The sequence below is a fragment of the Stenella coeruleoalba genome (genome assembly GCF_951394435.1).
Source record: "Stenella coeruleoalba genome assembly, chromosome: 8".
NCBI classification, from domain to species: Eukaryota; Metazoa; Chordata; class Mammalia; order Artiodactyla; family Delphinidae; genus Stenella; species Stenella coeruleoalba.
This window is the reverse complement of record NC_137154.1, coordinates 48,001,653-48,014,963: the sequence shown is the minus strand read 5'-3', so window position 1 is coordinate 48,014,963 and position 13,311 is coordinate 48,001,653. Positions and strand designations below refer to the sequence as shown.

At 52.8% G+C, this 13,311-nt stretch overlaps 1 protein-coding gene across 1 annotated transcript in view; it reads right to left on the bottom strand.

Moving 5' to 3' along the window:
- DCHS1 (dachsous cadherin-related 1) overlaps positions 1-12,492 on the bottom strand; it is a 35,111-nt gene extending 22,619 nt beyond the window's left edge. Inside the window, exon 1 of the mRNA XM_079929049.1 lies at positions 12,254-12,492. The gene's annotated coding sequence lies outside the window, so the exon portion shown is untranslated. The remainder of the gene's footprint in view (positions 1-12,253) is intronic.
- Positions 12,493-13,311: the final 819 nt, after the last annotated feature.

Genomic DNA, 13,311 nt, shown 5'->3' with positions numbered 1-13,311 from the left:
CCACTTACCACACTGCCTGGGTGATCTTAGCCACTCCCATGCCTTCAATTCAAATGTATCAATCATCTTCTGTACCGTCTATTTGCTGATGACTTTGCAATCTCCAGCTCTGGAGAGCACTGGAGACACATGTCCAGCCATACAATGGACTTCCTTACAATGTATTCCCAACCTTCACCTCAACCTGATTTTCTTCCTCCATTCCCTTTCCTGTGAACAGCACCACCGCTCAGAAACTCTCCTTGCTTTCCTTGCTTTTCTTCAGTCCTGATTTCCAATTAGTCTTCAAAACCTGACCATCTTAACTAGACATGTTTCAAGTCTGCCCTTTCCTATGTTTTCACACTGTTGCTGTCCCAGTCCAAGCACTGTCATCCCTCTTTTCGATTCCTGCCACAGCCCTTTAGTGGTCCCCATGCCTCCTGGATTGGCCCCTCTGATCCATGTCCGCCTGACCAGAGCTATCCTCACAACTCTCACCAAACCAGTCGCGACAAAAGGCTTCCATGGGTTTGCCATCACTGACGGCAGAAAACTGCTGCCCATTATGGACAAAACAATGCAGATGTACATCTACCCAAACTGTCTGCAGTTTCACGGGTTCATGGACACTAGGTATAGAACTTCTCTTCGCAAGACAAAGCCCAACCTCCTTAATATATCTTACTGACCTGAGCCCTGCCAACCTCTCCACTGTGCCCCACATTCACCTTCCCCCACTGCACCCTGCATTCCAACACTAAACCCATCACCTGATCCGTCCCAACTCCTTGCCTTGTATGTACCATGCTTTTGTCCTGAGATATCCTTTAAAAGTCCTGTCCAATTGGCCATCCCCTACTCAAACTTCAAGATCCCATTCAAACATCCTGTCTTCTGTGGACTCTTCTATGATATCTCTCTGACCTCCCTGCAGTGCCTACGGTATCCCCTACTGGGCTCTCACTGCCTTAGATGCACACTGACAATAAATTGCACAGCAGCCCTGATTTGTTCATGCGTCTGCCCATCACACCCCTCCCCCTACACCGAACTGAAAGCTCCTTGAGGAGAGCAGCTTGAGGGTCTTAGTTTCTGGTTCTCCAGCAGTTCCTAGAGGTGTCACGAGAGCAGGCGATCAGTGCTGAACAAATGTGCAGAACCTCGTAAGTGCACACCACCACCCTCACCTGCTGACACGGGGAGAAACGCCCCTGGACACGCCAACTCAGACGACACACACAAACACGTGTGAGCCCGCGCCCCTGAGGCACCATGGTCAGGAGTGTGGCCGTAGAAATGGCTGCAGAAGTGTGTCCTTTGGTCTTTCTAGATTTGCTCTGCTCTAGGACTTCCTGTCCTCCCACGGGATGAGAGTTTCTGACCCTCTACTTACACTTCCAACCCCAATGTCTCCCATCTGTGTGAGGCAATGAAAAGAGCTGGGACTCTGGAGTTTGAGCTGGCTTTGAGTCCAATCTGAGTGTTATTTTCCTAATCTATGTAATGGCCATGTTAATGCCTACTTTGTGGGGTTTTAGGAGAATCACAGGCAATGGAAACAAGGAGCTCAGAGTTGGGCATTTGGTAGATGCTCTCTCCTCGGTTCCCAACACCATCCTTGGCTTCAGAGCTCTAGGATTTACTAAGACCCCTCTCCCCAAGGCTCAAGTCTGTGAAGTCTGTGGAGCTTCCCCATGGAATAACAGATCAGAGGAATTCAGAACAAGAAGGTCAGAGTAAACACAGGCCTGACTCAGAGAGGGGAGAGGCTGTGTGCAGAGAGATGGTGCAGTGGCCAGGGCAGGGATCTAGGCCTAGAGACTGCGTTAGGAGTCAAGGGTTAAGAATTGGTCCTGTTCATTTAATCAGTCAGTGGAGAGAAAGCAGAGTGGGGATAATGGATAGTGAGATCAATGTACTTCTTACATTCTGTGTTAGGATTCTTTGTCCCCAACCCAGAATGTCAGCTGTTTGAGGGCCAGGACTGTATCTTATTCACCTTTGTGTGTAGCACAGAGCACGGCACGTAGCACATGATCAATGCATTTTCTGAATGAAAGGATGTATGAATGGTACGAGGTAAAACTCAGGTGAATGATCAGCCTTGAGGAGGAGGGATTCAGGCCCAGGCAGATGTCCCTTCTCCCAACCCGTGTAGACCCTGGTGCCCTCCCGGGTCCCTGTTCAATGCAAACTCCCCCATACACCCTCACAGTGGATGCACAAAGGTGCCTACTCACGAAGTCACAGACCCACACACAGCCAGGCACACAGATGCACAGACTCACATGCAGACAGGCACACTCAACACACACACTCACATGGACAGGAGCTACTCTAACATACACAGAGACGCCCAACCTCACAGAGGAGCATGTTATCACTCACACAGATGGGCATGTTCATTCGCCTGGAACCTTCCCCCACCCCACACACACGTGCAGGCACACATGGAAACACACACAGGCATGCTTTTGCCCACACAGACACATACACACAGAAAGACACTTTCTCGTGGGCCTCACACACACAGGCGCGTGCGCACACACACACGCACACATACACACAGGCACACTCACTCACACCCCCTCCCTCTCACGGACACAGACAAACCACTTTCACCCCTGCACAGACTCACGCTGGCAGGCCCGCGCACACACTTGCAGACGCACCCACACGCCGGCATGCTCTCACACACACTGTTGGGGCACTCGTGGTCAGCTCTGTGGCTGCAGCTGTGACCTCGAGGTCCCTGGGGCCTGTCTGGACTATGCTTCATCACTTCCTGCTCCAGGGCTTCTAGTTCCAAACTCGAACTCCAGACTCTCTCCCGAGACTGTCTCATCCCCTCTCCAACTCTCTTCTCAGCACCATCTCCCCATCTGTCCACTGTTTCTCACTGCTTCTTCCCCAAGACTTGCTCCTCCTCTCTGTTCCTGTCTCTTTCCCTCTCCAGGTTTGTCCCATCCCTTCCCCCAGACCTGGCCTAAGCCATCCATCTTGTCTCTTTCCCCAATCTGTCCTGCCCCCTACCCAGATGTATCTTCTTTCTCCCCCCAGATTGGTCACATCTCTTCCCCCACCCAGTTCTGCCTTGCTACATGCCCTCACCCTGTCCCGGTCCTGTTACTCTGTCCTCTGGCTCCATCCTGCTCTCCCCCTCTAGCCCCACATCTGGGCCTCTGGAACCACAGCTGGTTCTCATTAGGAGGGGGAGGGGCGAGACTGTTCATTGGGGCCTGCAATGTGATGTCAATCCCCACCCCCCCCCCCCAGCAGGCTGTGCGTCTATAGGACCTGGGAGCAGGGAGAACATGGGAGAGGAAAGAGGTGGGCTGTGGGGGAGCAGTAGGGGGACCATAAGGGAAAGGGTGCTCCAGAAGGAAGCAGAGGAATGGCCCAAGGTGCAGAGGGGAAGCAGGCTGGGGGAGCTGGCACCTCACAGGTCTCCTCCCTCAACTTCCTGTCCCAGAGCCAGGGAGGGACTTAGACCAGAAAGACAACAGGGTGAGGAGGGGGCTGCAAAAGGCAGATTGGCTCAGAAGTGGAGGAAGAAGAGGGTAGCTTTGGTGAGCAAAGGGAGGTGGAGATACAGGGCCAGGCGTAAAGGGGAGAGGAAGAGAGGCGAGAGTTCTCATGGGGGACCACGGGGAGCAAGACTGAGGGAGAGGGAGTGTGTATCGGCAAAGCAAAGAGCGAGTGGAGTTCATACAGAAAGGGGAGGCAAGTCAGAGACAGGAACAGCTGGGCTGGAGAGGTGGAGGGCAGTAAATAAAGGTGGGAGCTAGGGCTGGGGAGTCGGCGGAAGGGGGTAAAGAGGAGAGGAGGCATTAGTAAGGGAGGAGGGAGGAGAAGGCCGACAAGCTGGCTTCCTTGGATGTCCCCGGGACAACCTCATGGATGGGTGGCCCAGGGCAGTGCCCGGGCCTGGCTCTGTCCCTCCTGAGGACTGGTCTCATTAGGCACCTCAGGGAGAGGCCGGGGATGGATGTGAGCAGAGAAGGCAGAGGGAAGGTTTCTTTTCTGGACTGCTAGTGTGCTGGCAACTCATAGACGGTGCCTTATTTAATCATCTTAGCAACCGTGTGAAGAAGGCATCCCACCTTCCACTGAGGAAACTGGGGCTCGGAGTGAAACAACTGTCCTGAGTTAACACAGCCTTGATTTGATCCCAGGACTATGCACTCCATACTGCCTGAGATTCATGGAGAAGGGAAAGATGAAGCGAGGAAGAAATTTCAGGGGAGAGACCTAGGAAGACAATGGAGGCCTGGAGAAGAGAACCTCTGGGAGGAGGGACACCAAGGACAAGGTGTTTGTAACCCAGGTCAGCAGTAGCGGGACAGAGAGGACACAGAGAAGAAAGATGTGAGGAGGTGAAGTTGACCAGATTTGGCCGCCGACCCTTCAGGAAGGGTGAGGGAATGGAGGGGCTCTAGACTGACTCCAGGGTTCTGGCCTGATTACTACTGTGGTGCCATGAGGACAGCACAGAAGAGAAGCCATCTGGGGGCTTCCTGTTGAGGCCCCCCCATGGAGGTGTCCCAAACACAGCTGGATCTGCAGGTCTGGAGCTCAGGAGAGAGGTCTGGGTTGGAGATGGATTTGAACCAATCAAGGAGTAACTCATAGCCATGGGTATGGAGATCCATCAGGTAGGACATGTAGAGCGAAAAGAGAGTTTAGGACAGAGCCCTGGGGAGCAGTCACATTCAAGGGGCAGACTGAGGAGAGCATTATTCTTCTTGGAGGAGAAAGAGAAGGAGGCCATAGCTCAGAAGTTAAAGGAGGGAGCATTTCAACAAGGATGGAGAGATCGATAAGTGTCCAATGCTGCTGAAAGGTCCAGAAAGATGAAGACTGAGAAGTGGCCACTGGTTTTAGCAGTCAGGAGGTCATAGTGATCTTGGGGAGAATCGTTTCAGGAAGAGTCCTAAGGGAGCAAGCCTCCTGCAGTGGGAACTGATAGAGAATGAATCAGCTAACAACTAGCCATAGACCAGATGTCAGTATAGATTCATTCATCAACACATGCTTACTGCACTCCTAGAAAATGGAGGCAATGTGTCATGGTGAGGTAGGACCAGACAGTGCTGAAGACATGGACTCTGGGGGCAAACCAACTCTGGGATTTCTCCCCAGCTTCTCACTTGCTAGCTGTGTAATCTTGGGTGTGCCTCTGAAATGCTCAGTGCTTCCATTGCCTCATTTATAAAATAGGGACAGAGACTTCCCTGGTGGTCCAGTGGTTAGGACTTCGCCTTCCAGTGCAGGGGGGGCGGGTTCGACCCCTGGTCAGGGAGCTAGGATCCCACACGCCTCATGGCCAAAAAACAGAAAAACATAAGACAGAAGCAGTATTGTAACAAATTCAATAAAGACTTTAAAAAAATGGTCCACATAAAAAAAAATAGGGACAATAATAATACTACAGTGTACATGCAGTTAGAATAGTGTGTTGCACACAGTCAGCACACATAAGCATGAACACAAAGATGCTTGTATAAGTACACAAGCATGAACTCTTATTACAGTGGTTAAGAAGATGGGCTCTGCTGTCTGACAGACTCGAGTTCAAATTCTGACTCCGCCACTTATAGAGAAATCCTGGGAAAACTGTTTAACCTTTCTAGACCTAAGTTTCTTCTTTTGTAAAATGGGGATTAAAGTGCCTACTTTATATGGTTGATATGAAAGTTAAATGAAAGAATGACAAAAAAACTTAGCACAGTGGCTGGTACACAGTGAAGGCTCAATAAATGTTGGCTGCTATTGCGTGCCAGACAGTCACAATAACCCTGGGATAAGTGTTATTCCACAGCTGAGGAGACTGAAGCTCAGACTAGGTAGCAGAGAAACGTCTGGAACATAGCTCTGATGGACTCCAAAGCTAGTGCTTTCTCTTCCACAATATTGCTTCTCTGCTGGAGGGCTTGGAACAGTCTGATAAACGTTCATTAAGTGGCCAGGCAACCGAACAGGGAAGGAGCCTGAGCAGAGCTGTGCGTAGGAGAGTAACTCCAGCAGTACATGCAAGGTGGGTCGGAGTAGGAGGTGATCAGTGACGAGGCAGTTATGAATCCAGGTTGAGAGTCAGGTGGGCATGGTCAGGTGGTTAGAGGGGAAGTGACCAGAGGATGCTTGGAGGTCTCCAGGAGACAAAGGGAAAAATAGGGGAGGTGGGCCCAGGGCATGTGTGTGAAATGATTCACTAATAGATTTATTCAATAAGTACCTATTGAAGACCTACCATGTGCCAAACACCATACTAGGCACTAGAGACATAGCAGTGACCTGGACAGATCGCGTCCCTGCCTTCATGGTGTTCACGGGTCGGGAGGCCTGGGCAGGGATGGGCAGGGCAGGGTGAGGGAGCTACAGTGGTGGGATGAGCAGCAAGGACCTGGTCTTAAGATCTGACTCTCACAAGTACAGTCCGGGCTGCAGAGGAGGCCAGTGAGGCTGGAGCTAGCAGAGAAGCTGGAGACGTAGAGGGAAGAACGAGTCTGGGGAAGCAAGAGGTGGAGGAGAAGGAGAGAGTAGTAGAGGGGCTGAGATCTTGGAAGTGAAATGAACTAAGTTAAGAGTTGAGCACTTAATAGTTGTTTCCTTTCTCAATCCTCAGAACAACTGTCTTACTGTTACCTCCATATTCAACTGAGGAAAGGGAAGCTCAGAGAAGCTAAGGTCATCCAGGTGGTAAATGGTGAGGCTGGGAGGTGTGAGGTGTAGCCCCCCTTCCTTTCCTCCCTTTCCTCCTTCCTCACCAAGCATGTGACAGTGTGTTCTGGGCTCTGAGAGGAAACAGCTCCTTCCATGGAGCAGCTTAGACAGAAAAACATAAACAACGGGGCACTCCACTGTGCTAAGCGAACACAGAGGGGCATCCTGACTCAGGCCTGGGGGTTCTAGGCGGACTGCCGGAAGGAGGTGCCCTCTCACCAGGGGACACAGGAACTGAGAAGCCCCTCCTAAGTGGCAGAGGTTGAAATGCCCGGAAGTCAGAGGATTACCTGGAAACACTGACACCGGAGCTGAAGGAAGGGGCAGGCAGCAGGAAACCAGGAAAAAGATGGGATCCAATACCATGAACCCATGGGAGGGGCTTTGTCCAGTGACCTGGACAGATCGCGTCCCTGCCTTCATGGTGTTCACAGGTAGGGAGGCCTGGGCAGGGATGGGCAGGGCAGGGTGAGGGAGCTACAGTGGTGGGCAAAAGGAAAAGGAAGGAGAGGGCACCAGTATCTGGGAAGCTGATACAGGGAGGAGCAGGGGCCTGGGTGCCAGGAGTAGGAGGGTTCAGAGTGGTGTATGTGAGTGGGTGTTCGAGGAAGGAGCAGCCCGCGGCACCTCCAGGGAAGGGGGCCTGGTGGAGCAGAGCAGGTGGAGAGGCACTGTAGTCCTGTGGCCTGATGGCATGTCACAGCTTCCTCGTCTTCCACTCCCTCCAAGAACCCCAACAGGCATGTGGCCCAGTAGATTTGGATCTGCAAATTTCTGGTGTTTGTTAAATATTTGCTAGCTGAATGAAAGGGAAATAAAGTCCAATAGGGGAGCGGAAGAGGATCCAGGAAAAGAGAAGTCCAGGTGAAAGAGAGAGAAGAGGAGAGACAGTAGGGTGAGGAAGGACAACTTGTGCGGGAGGGGAGTGGAAAATGAACTAAGTTAAGTTCATGAACTAGAGACTTTCTGTCTCTAGTGGGTAAGTGGGCGTGTGTGAAAATGTCTCTACTGTGTGGGCAGCTGAGACCAGGGGTCAGTCTTCTGAAGAGTGAATGAGGGTGAGGGAGGTGCTGTGAGGTGCCTCATTCATTCATTCATTGTTCATTGCCAAGCATCTGTAGAGGGGTCCGGGGACACGAAGATGAATAATATACAGCCTTGTCATTAAGGATACCCCAGCCCAGGCAGAGAGACAGAAAGGGAAGAGGTAATGACAACAGTGAGACAAGAGGGTCCCAAGCTTGCCTGGTGGTCAGGAGAGACAGGGTTTGAGACTAGAGCTGAGGATGGGAAGGGGTTATCCAGGAGACAAAGGGAGTAAAAGGCTTTTCAGGCAGTACGTGCAAAGGGCCAGAAGCATGGAAGAATGCAGTGTCTTTGGGGAACTACAAGGAATTCAGTATGGCTGGAACTTGCAATGTGAGGGAGCTATGGAAATGGGAGAGGGTGGGGAGGCTGGGGGAGTCAGGTCATGACAGACCTCCTAAGCCTCCTTAAAGTAGAGATCTCACCCAAGACAGTGGTAGGACACTAAAGAATGCTGAGCAGGGAATGCCGTGGCTGGATTTGCACTTTAGGGAGATCCCTCTTGCCGCAATGAGAAGACTGGATTGGAAGAGGGAAGAGTAGACGTCCAGGGAGACAAGTTAGGAGGCTCTTGAAGTAATTCATGTGAAAAGATGGTGAAGGCAGTAGCTGAGGCCATGGATAAAAGGGGATGGGATATCAGAGACAGCTGGAAAGGAAGTAGAACCAACAGGTCCCAATGACTTTCTGGGTTATGGGACATGTGGAGAAGGGAGTGGCTACGGTTAATTTCTGGGTTTGTAGCTTGATAACTGAGTGGGGATGGTGGTTTGGGGGAGGAAGGAATGAGGAGATCAGGTCTGGACATGTTAAGGGGCTTATGGACTCTATAGTAAAGATCAGGTAGGAAGCAGACCTGCAGGTCTGGGGGTCAGAAGAGAGGTGTGGAAGAGATAGATATCTGGGAGTCATCAGCTTATACAGATGATAAGTAAAGCCCTGGAAATGAATGAGACAGATGACCAAGAGGGGTGTATACAGTGAGACAATAAGAAGGTCCAAGCCAGAACCCTAATAAACAGTAACATTTAGGGGCCACCCAAAGGAGCCCCCAAAGCAGACTGAGAAGGAACAGCCAGGAGGTGCTCTGAAAGAGAGATGCACAGATCCCACCCTACTGTATCATCTGCTTTTTTGCCTGTATCCCTTGCCAAGGGTAGGAATAGAATAGTGTCTCCTATTACAGTATCCCCACCACCTAGCAGTGAGCTCATTAAATACTGACAGAATAAAATAGTGGCTCAAAAGGCGTAAGAATGATTCAAAGAGAAAAAAACAGTCAACAATGTTGGACCCTGCCAGGAGGTCAAGCAGTTGAGGACTTCTGAAAAGAGCCCCTAAATTTGGCAGGTGAGAGGTCATGTTCTCTTAGGGAGAGCAGGTACATTGTATGGGGCAGGAGCAAATGGGAAGTGAGGAGCTCTGTGCGGAAGACCCTTGCACAAAATGTGGCAGGGCGGCAAAGTGAGAGAGCGTCTTAGTCAGGTATTACAGGGTTAATACCTGGAGAGGTATTATAACCTAGAAGGTAGGAGAGCCTGGAGGCTCTTCATGTGCTCACGGGAGGAATGGGTACAGAGGGAGAAACTGGACACATGGATAAGACTCAGAGTAATTTGTCAAGTGAGGCCGAAGCGGGCGGGATCCGCAACAGCCGAGGGGATTCAAACGGGATGGCCTCAATTCTCCGAGTGGCCGACAGACCAGGTGTGTCTGTCATGTCTACTCTTCCTCCCTTTCCTTCAGCCTCCACATCCATTCTGTCACTGAGCCCTTCTGACCCCACTGCCTAAAGAATTCTTGAAACTATCTACTTCCTCGTCCTCTACTGCCACTCCTCCAGTTCAGACCAGCATTATCCCCTCCTGGGTTCCTGCAACAGCCAACCATCCCTTTCTTCCCAGACTCCTCCCTCCAGTCACCACACTGCTGTCAGAGTGGTATTTATAAGACAGATCTGATCCTATCACACCACAGCTTCAAATGATTCGGTGATTTTCAATTATTCTCGGCTTCCATAAGCTTTCATATGGACCTGCAAGAACTGCATGACCTAACTAACCCTTCATTACCTCTGTCAGACTCTGTGACCTGCCCTCACATCATGCTACTAGTGCCAGGCTCACTGGATTGCTTTTTCCCTCAGACATACAATACTTTCTCACATGTGGGCTTTCCATTGCTGCTCCCTAGGCTTGGCATATTTTCCACCGGCTTCACCTCACCTCCACCTCTCCTTTGCTCGGTAGACTCCCTATGTATCTATCAAGCTTAAGCTTAAATGTCACTTCCTTCCAAAAGCCTCTTCTGGTCTCCCTACAGGGGCTCAGGTTTCCCTGCTATGTGCTGCCATGGTACAGCGCTCACCCCATAGCCTGTAAGCTCCATACAGGCAAGGACCATGGCTATTTGGTTCACCCTTGTAATGCCACCACCTACCACACCGCCTGGCACAGAGTAGGTGCTTAATAGGTGTTTGCAGAATAAATGGTCCAGCGAGTTGACTAATTAATCTGCTGAAAACAATGAGGGATGTAAGGTAAAGGGATGTGAAAAAATAGAAAAAATTTCATCTATTTATTTCTGGAGGGCCCAGTTGAGGGTGCAATTTATAGAAGCGTGAATTTATAGAAGCATAACTTGGTGTGGTTGAGAAATCATTCCAGCTAGGGCTGAGACTTTGTGGGATGGGTGGTCTCAAGGACAACAATAAAACGGAACAAAGAGTGGCCAAGGAGTGGATGAAGTGATGGTCCTGGGCATATAAACTGGAAGGAGAGCACAAAGCCAGAAAGGGGCAGATGAGGACAAAGCAAAGAGGTCAAGGGCAAGGAGTCATTATGAGGTTGAAAAGTAAGTGGAATGGGAGCAAGGGCATCCGGGAGCTGGAAGGACACTGGAGGCTCTGGGCAGAGTGGAATGTAGGAGTTCAGAATTTTAGAGATGGACCAATTATACAGAGTGGTCATGGGAGGGGAGAAGGTAACAGGAGCTAAAGAGCTCAAGAAACTGTGAGGCTACACTTGGAGGAACACTTGGAACCATGGCAGTGTATAGGGTGAGGGGAAGACTGATCTAGGTCCCCAAGTTTTCAGGGAGCTAGAGGGTAAGCCTAGGAAGTCTATGAGTGAGAAGCCATGGTGTTAGTATCGTAAGTTAATGGGAGTTTATTCAGCAGTTGGGACAGCTCAGTCTGTGGTGTGTGCAAGACACCTAAAACTGTGTTTCCTATGGGATATACAAACGGGTGTTGGTAAGGGTGACTGCAACACAGCCTCCTGTTAGTGTCAGGTCTCTGAGACACCTGCTATGTACAGGCAGTCCTGATGAAGTATAACCTAGAGGATGGGTTGGCTGTGACAGGGTTACCAGTGGATGTATATTGCTGTGGCAGTGTCTCCGGAAAGGTGCTGGCAGCAATGGTGTCTCCCATGGTTTGTGGTGGCCTTGACAATGATCCCGTGGGAATGTGTTGGCTGCACCATTTCTATCGTGGGTGTATGCTGTTCTGAGAGCACCCTCTGTAAATGTGTATTGGCTCTGACAGTGCTTCCGGGGGGTGTGTGATGGCTGTGAAGGCATCTCTTGTGGATGTGTGCTGCCTGCAACGGTGTCCCCTGTGGGTATTTGAGGAGTTGACATAAGCAACAATATTTTTCTGGCCTATGACCCCATGGCTGTGAGCCCGGCCCACGCCACACTGAGCTCATTGTACTTCTAGACCTCCATTTCCCCACCCCCTCCACGTGGGACCAGGCCCGCAGTGACCTCCCTCCGTCCCCTGCACAGGATTCCCATCTAGGCATCCTGGACACAAACTCAACACCAGTCTGGGTGACAGACCTCCAGTTCGGGCTTCGCCTGTCTCTCCTGTTTCTCTTTACTTCTCCCCCCTCAGTTTCTTTGTTTCTGTCTCAGTTTGTCTCTGTCACACACCCATCCTCCACATTCTGACACATGGCTCCCACAGAGGCAGGCAACACACACACACACACACACACACACACACACACACACACACACACTCCCTCACAGGGACTGGCTCACCAGACACATACTCACTCTGACCCACACACCCTCGGAGTGACACGCACGTACACACGGCCAAACACACACACACACACACACACACAACTCCCCAGTGACACGCACTGACTCACACTAGGCGATGCACTCGCGCTCACATTCACATTCGGAGGAGCACACACACACCCTGCCTACACCCCCGGCACACTCACGCCGCCACACATCCGACTCGATGACACACGCACACAAAGACCCCCAGGCCCTGCCCCCACGCTCACGTTCACGCTCGTCCTCGTCCCGCAGGCCCAGGCCCCCCCTCCCCCATTGTCTCCGGCTCCGAACAAAGCCCCCGGCTCCGTCGCCGCCACCGCCGCCCAGGAGAGGCCGGCGGCCCGGCGGGTGCGGCCGGACGGGCCGGGCGGCCGCGGGCACTGACCTCCGCGCGGCGCGGGCTCCCTTGCCCGGTCCTGGGGCACCGTCCGGCGCGGTCAGCCCCCTGGGCAGCGCCCGCCCGCGCGGGGCCTGGGGCCGCGCATCGTCCGCCACCGCTGTCTCCCGGCCAGCGAGCAGCTTCGGGCGGCCGGCCGGCCGTCGGTTCGCGAGCAGCCGCCCGTCGGTCGGTCCGTCCGCCGCCGCCGTCGCCGCCGCCGGGGCGCCGCCTCCTACACAGCCGCCCCGAGGAGGAAGCGAGATTCGCCGCCGCGGCCCCGCGCCCCCTCCCCTCCCCTCCCCCGCCCTCCGCGCGGTAACCCGAGCCCCCGCCCCTCCGCCCGCGAGCCCCCGCCCCCGCCCCCACCCGCGCTCCGCGCCGCTGCCCCCCCAGCGCCCGCCAGTCCTCCCTCCGCCCCTAGACTTCCCGGCCCCAGTCCCCGGCCGGATCCGGCCCCAGCGCTGCGCGGTTCCCGCGTCCCCGTTCTCTTCCCTTCTCCTGGTCCAAGCGCCCTGTCCCCTTCTCCCATCCCGTTCTCTACATCCTCTCTCCTCGTCCCCTTCTCCTTCTCGTCCTGCTCTTCCATCTTCTTTCCTACCCCTCATTCCTCCACCGTCCCCTCTTCTCCCTCACTGCCCTAATCTCCCTCCCAACCCTTTTCTCTCCATTCCCCTCTCCCTTCTACCTACCCTCTTCTTCTCGCCCCATCTCCCATCCTTTCCTCTCCAGCCCCTTGTTCCCATCCCTTCTCGATCCTTTCTCCTCAGCCTCTTCTCCACACCGGTTCTCCCCATGTCCTTTGCCTGCCCTTCTCCTTTCCCTGTCTCCCCACCTCTTCTCTTCACCTCTTTTCCCCCAACCCCTTCTCCCTGTCCCTTTCTCCCTGTCTCTTCCCCACATGGCTTTCCCTCCCAGTTTCCTTCTGTCATCCCTCTTTCCTCATCCTCTTCTTCCATATTAATCTTTCCATTCTCTCCTCCTGGTCACTTCTGTTTAACCCATGCTCTTTATTAGTTCTCCTTCCCTCACTTCCTCTTTCATCCCAAAGTTGAGGCTCCAGATGG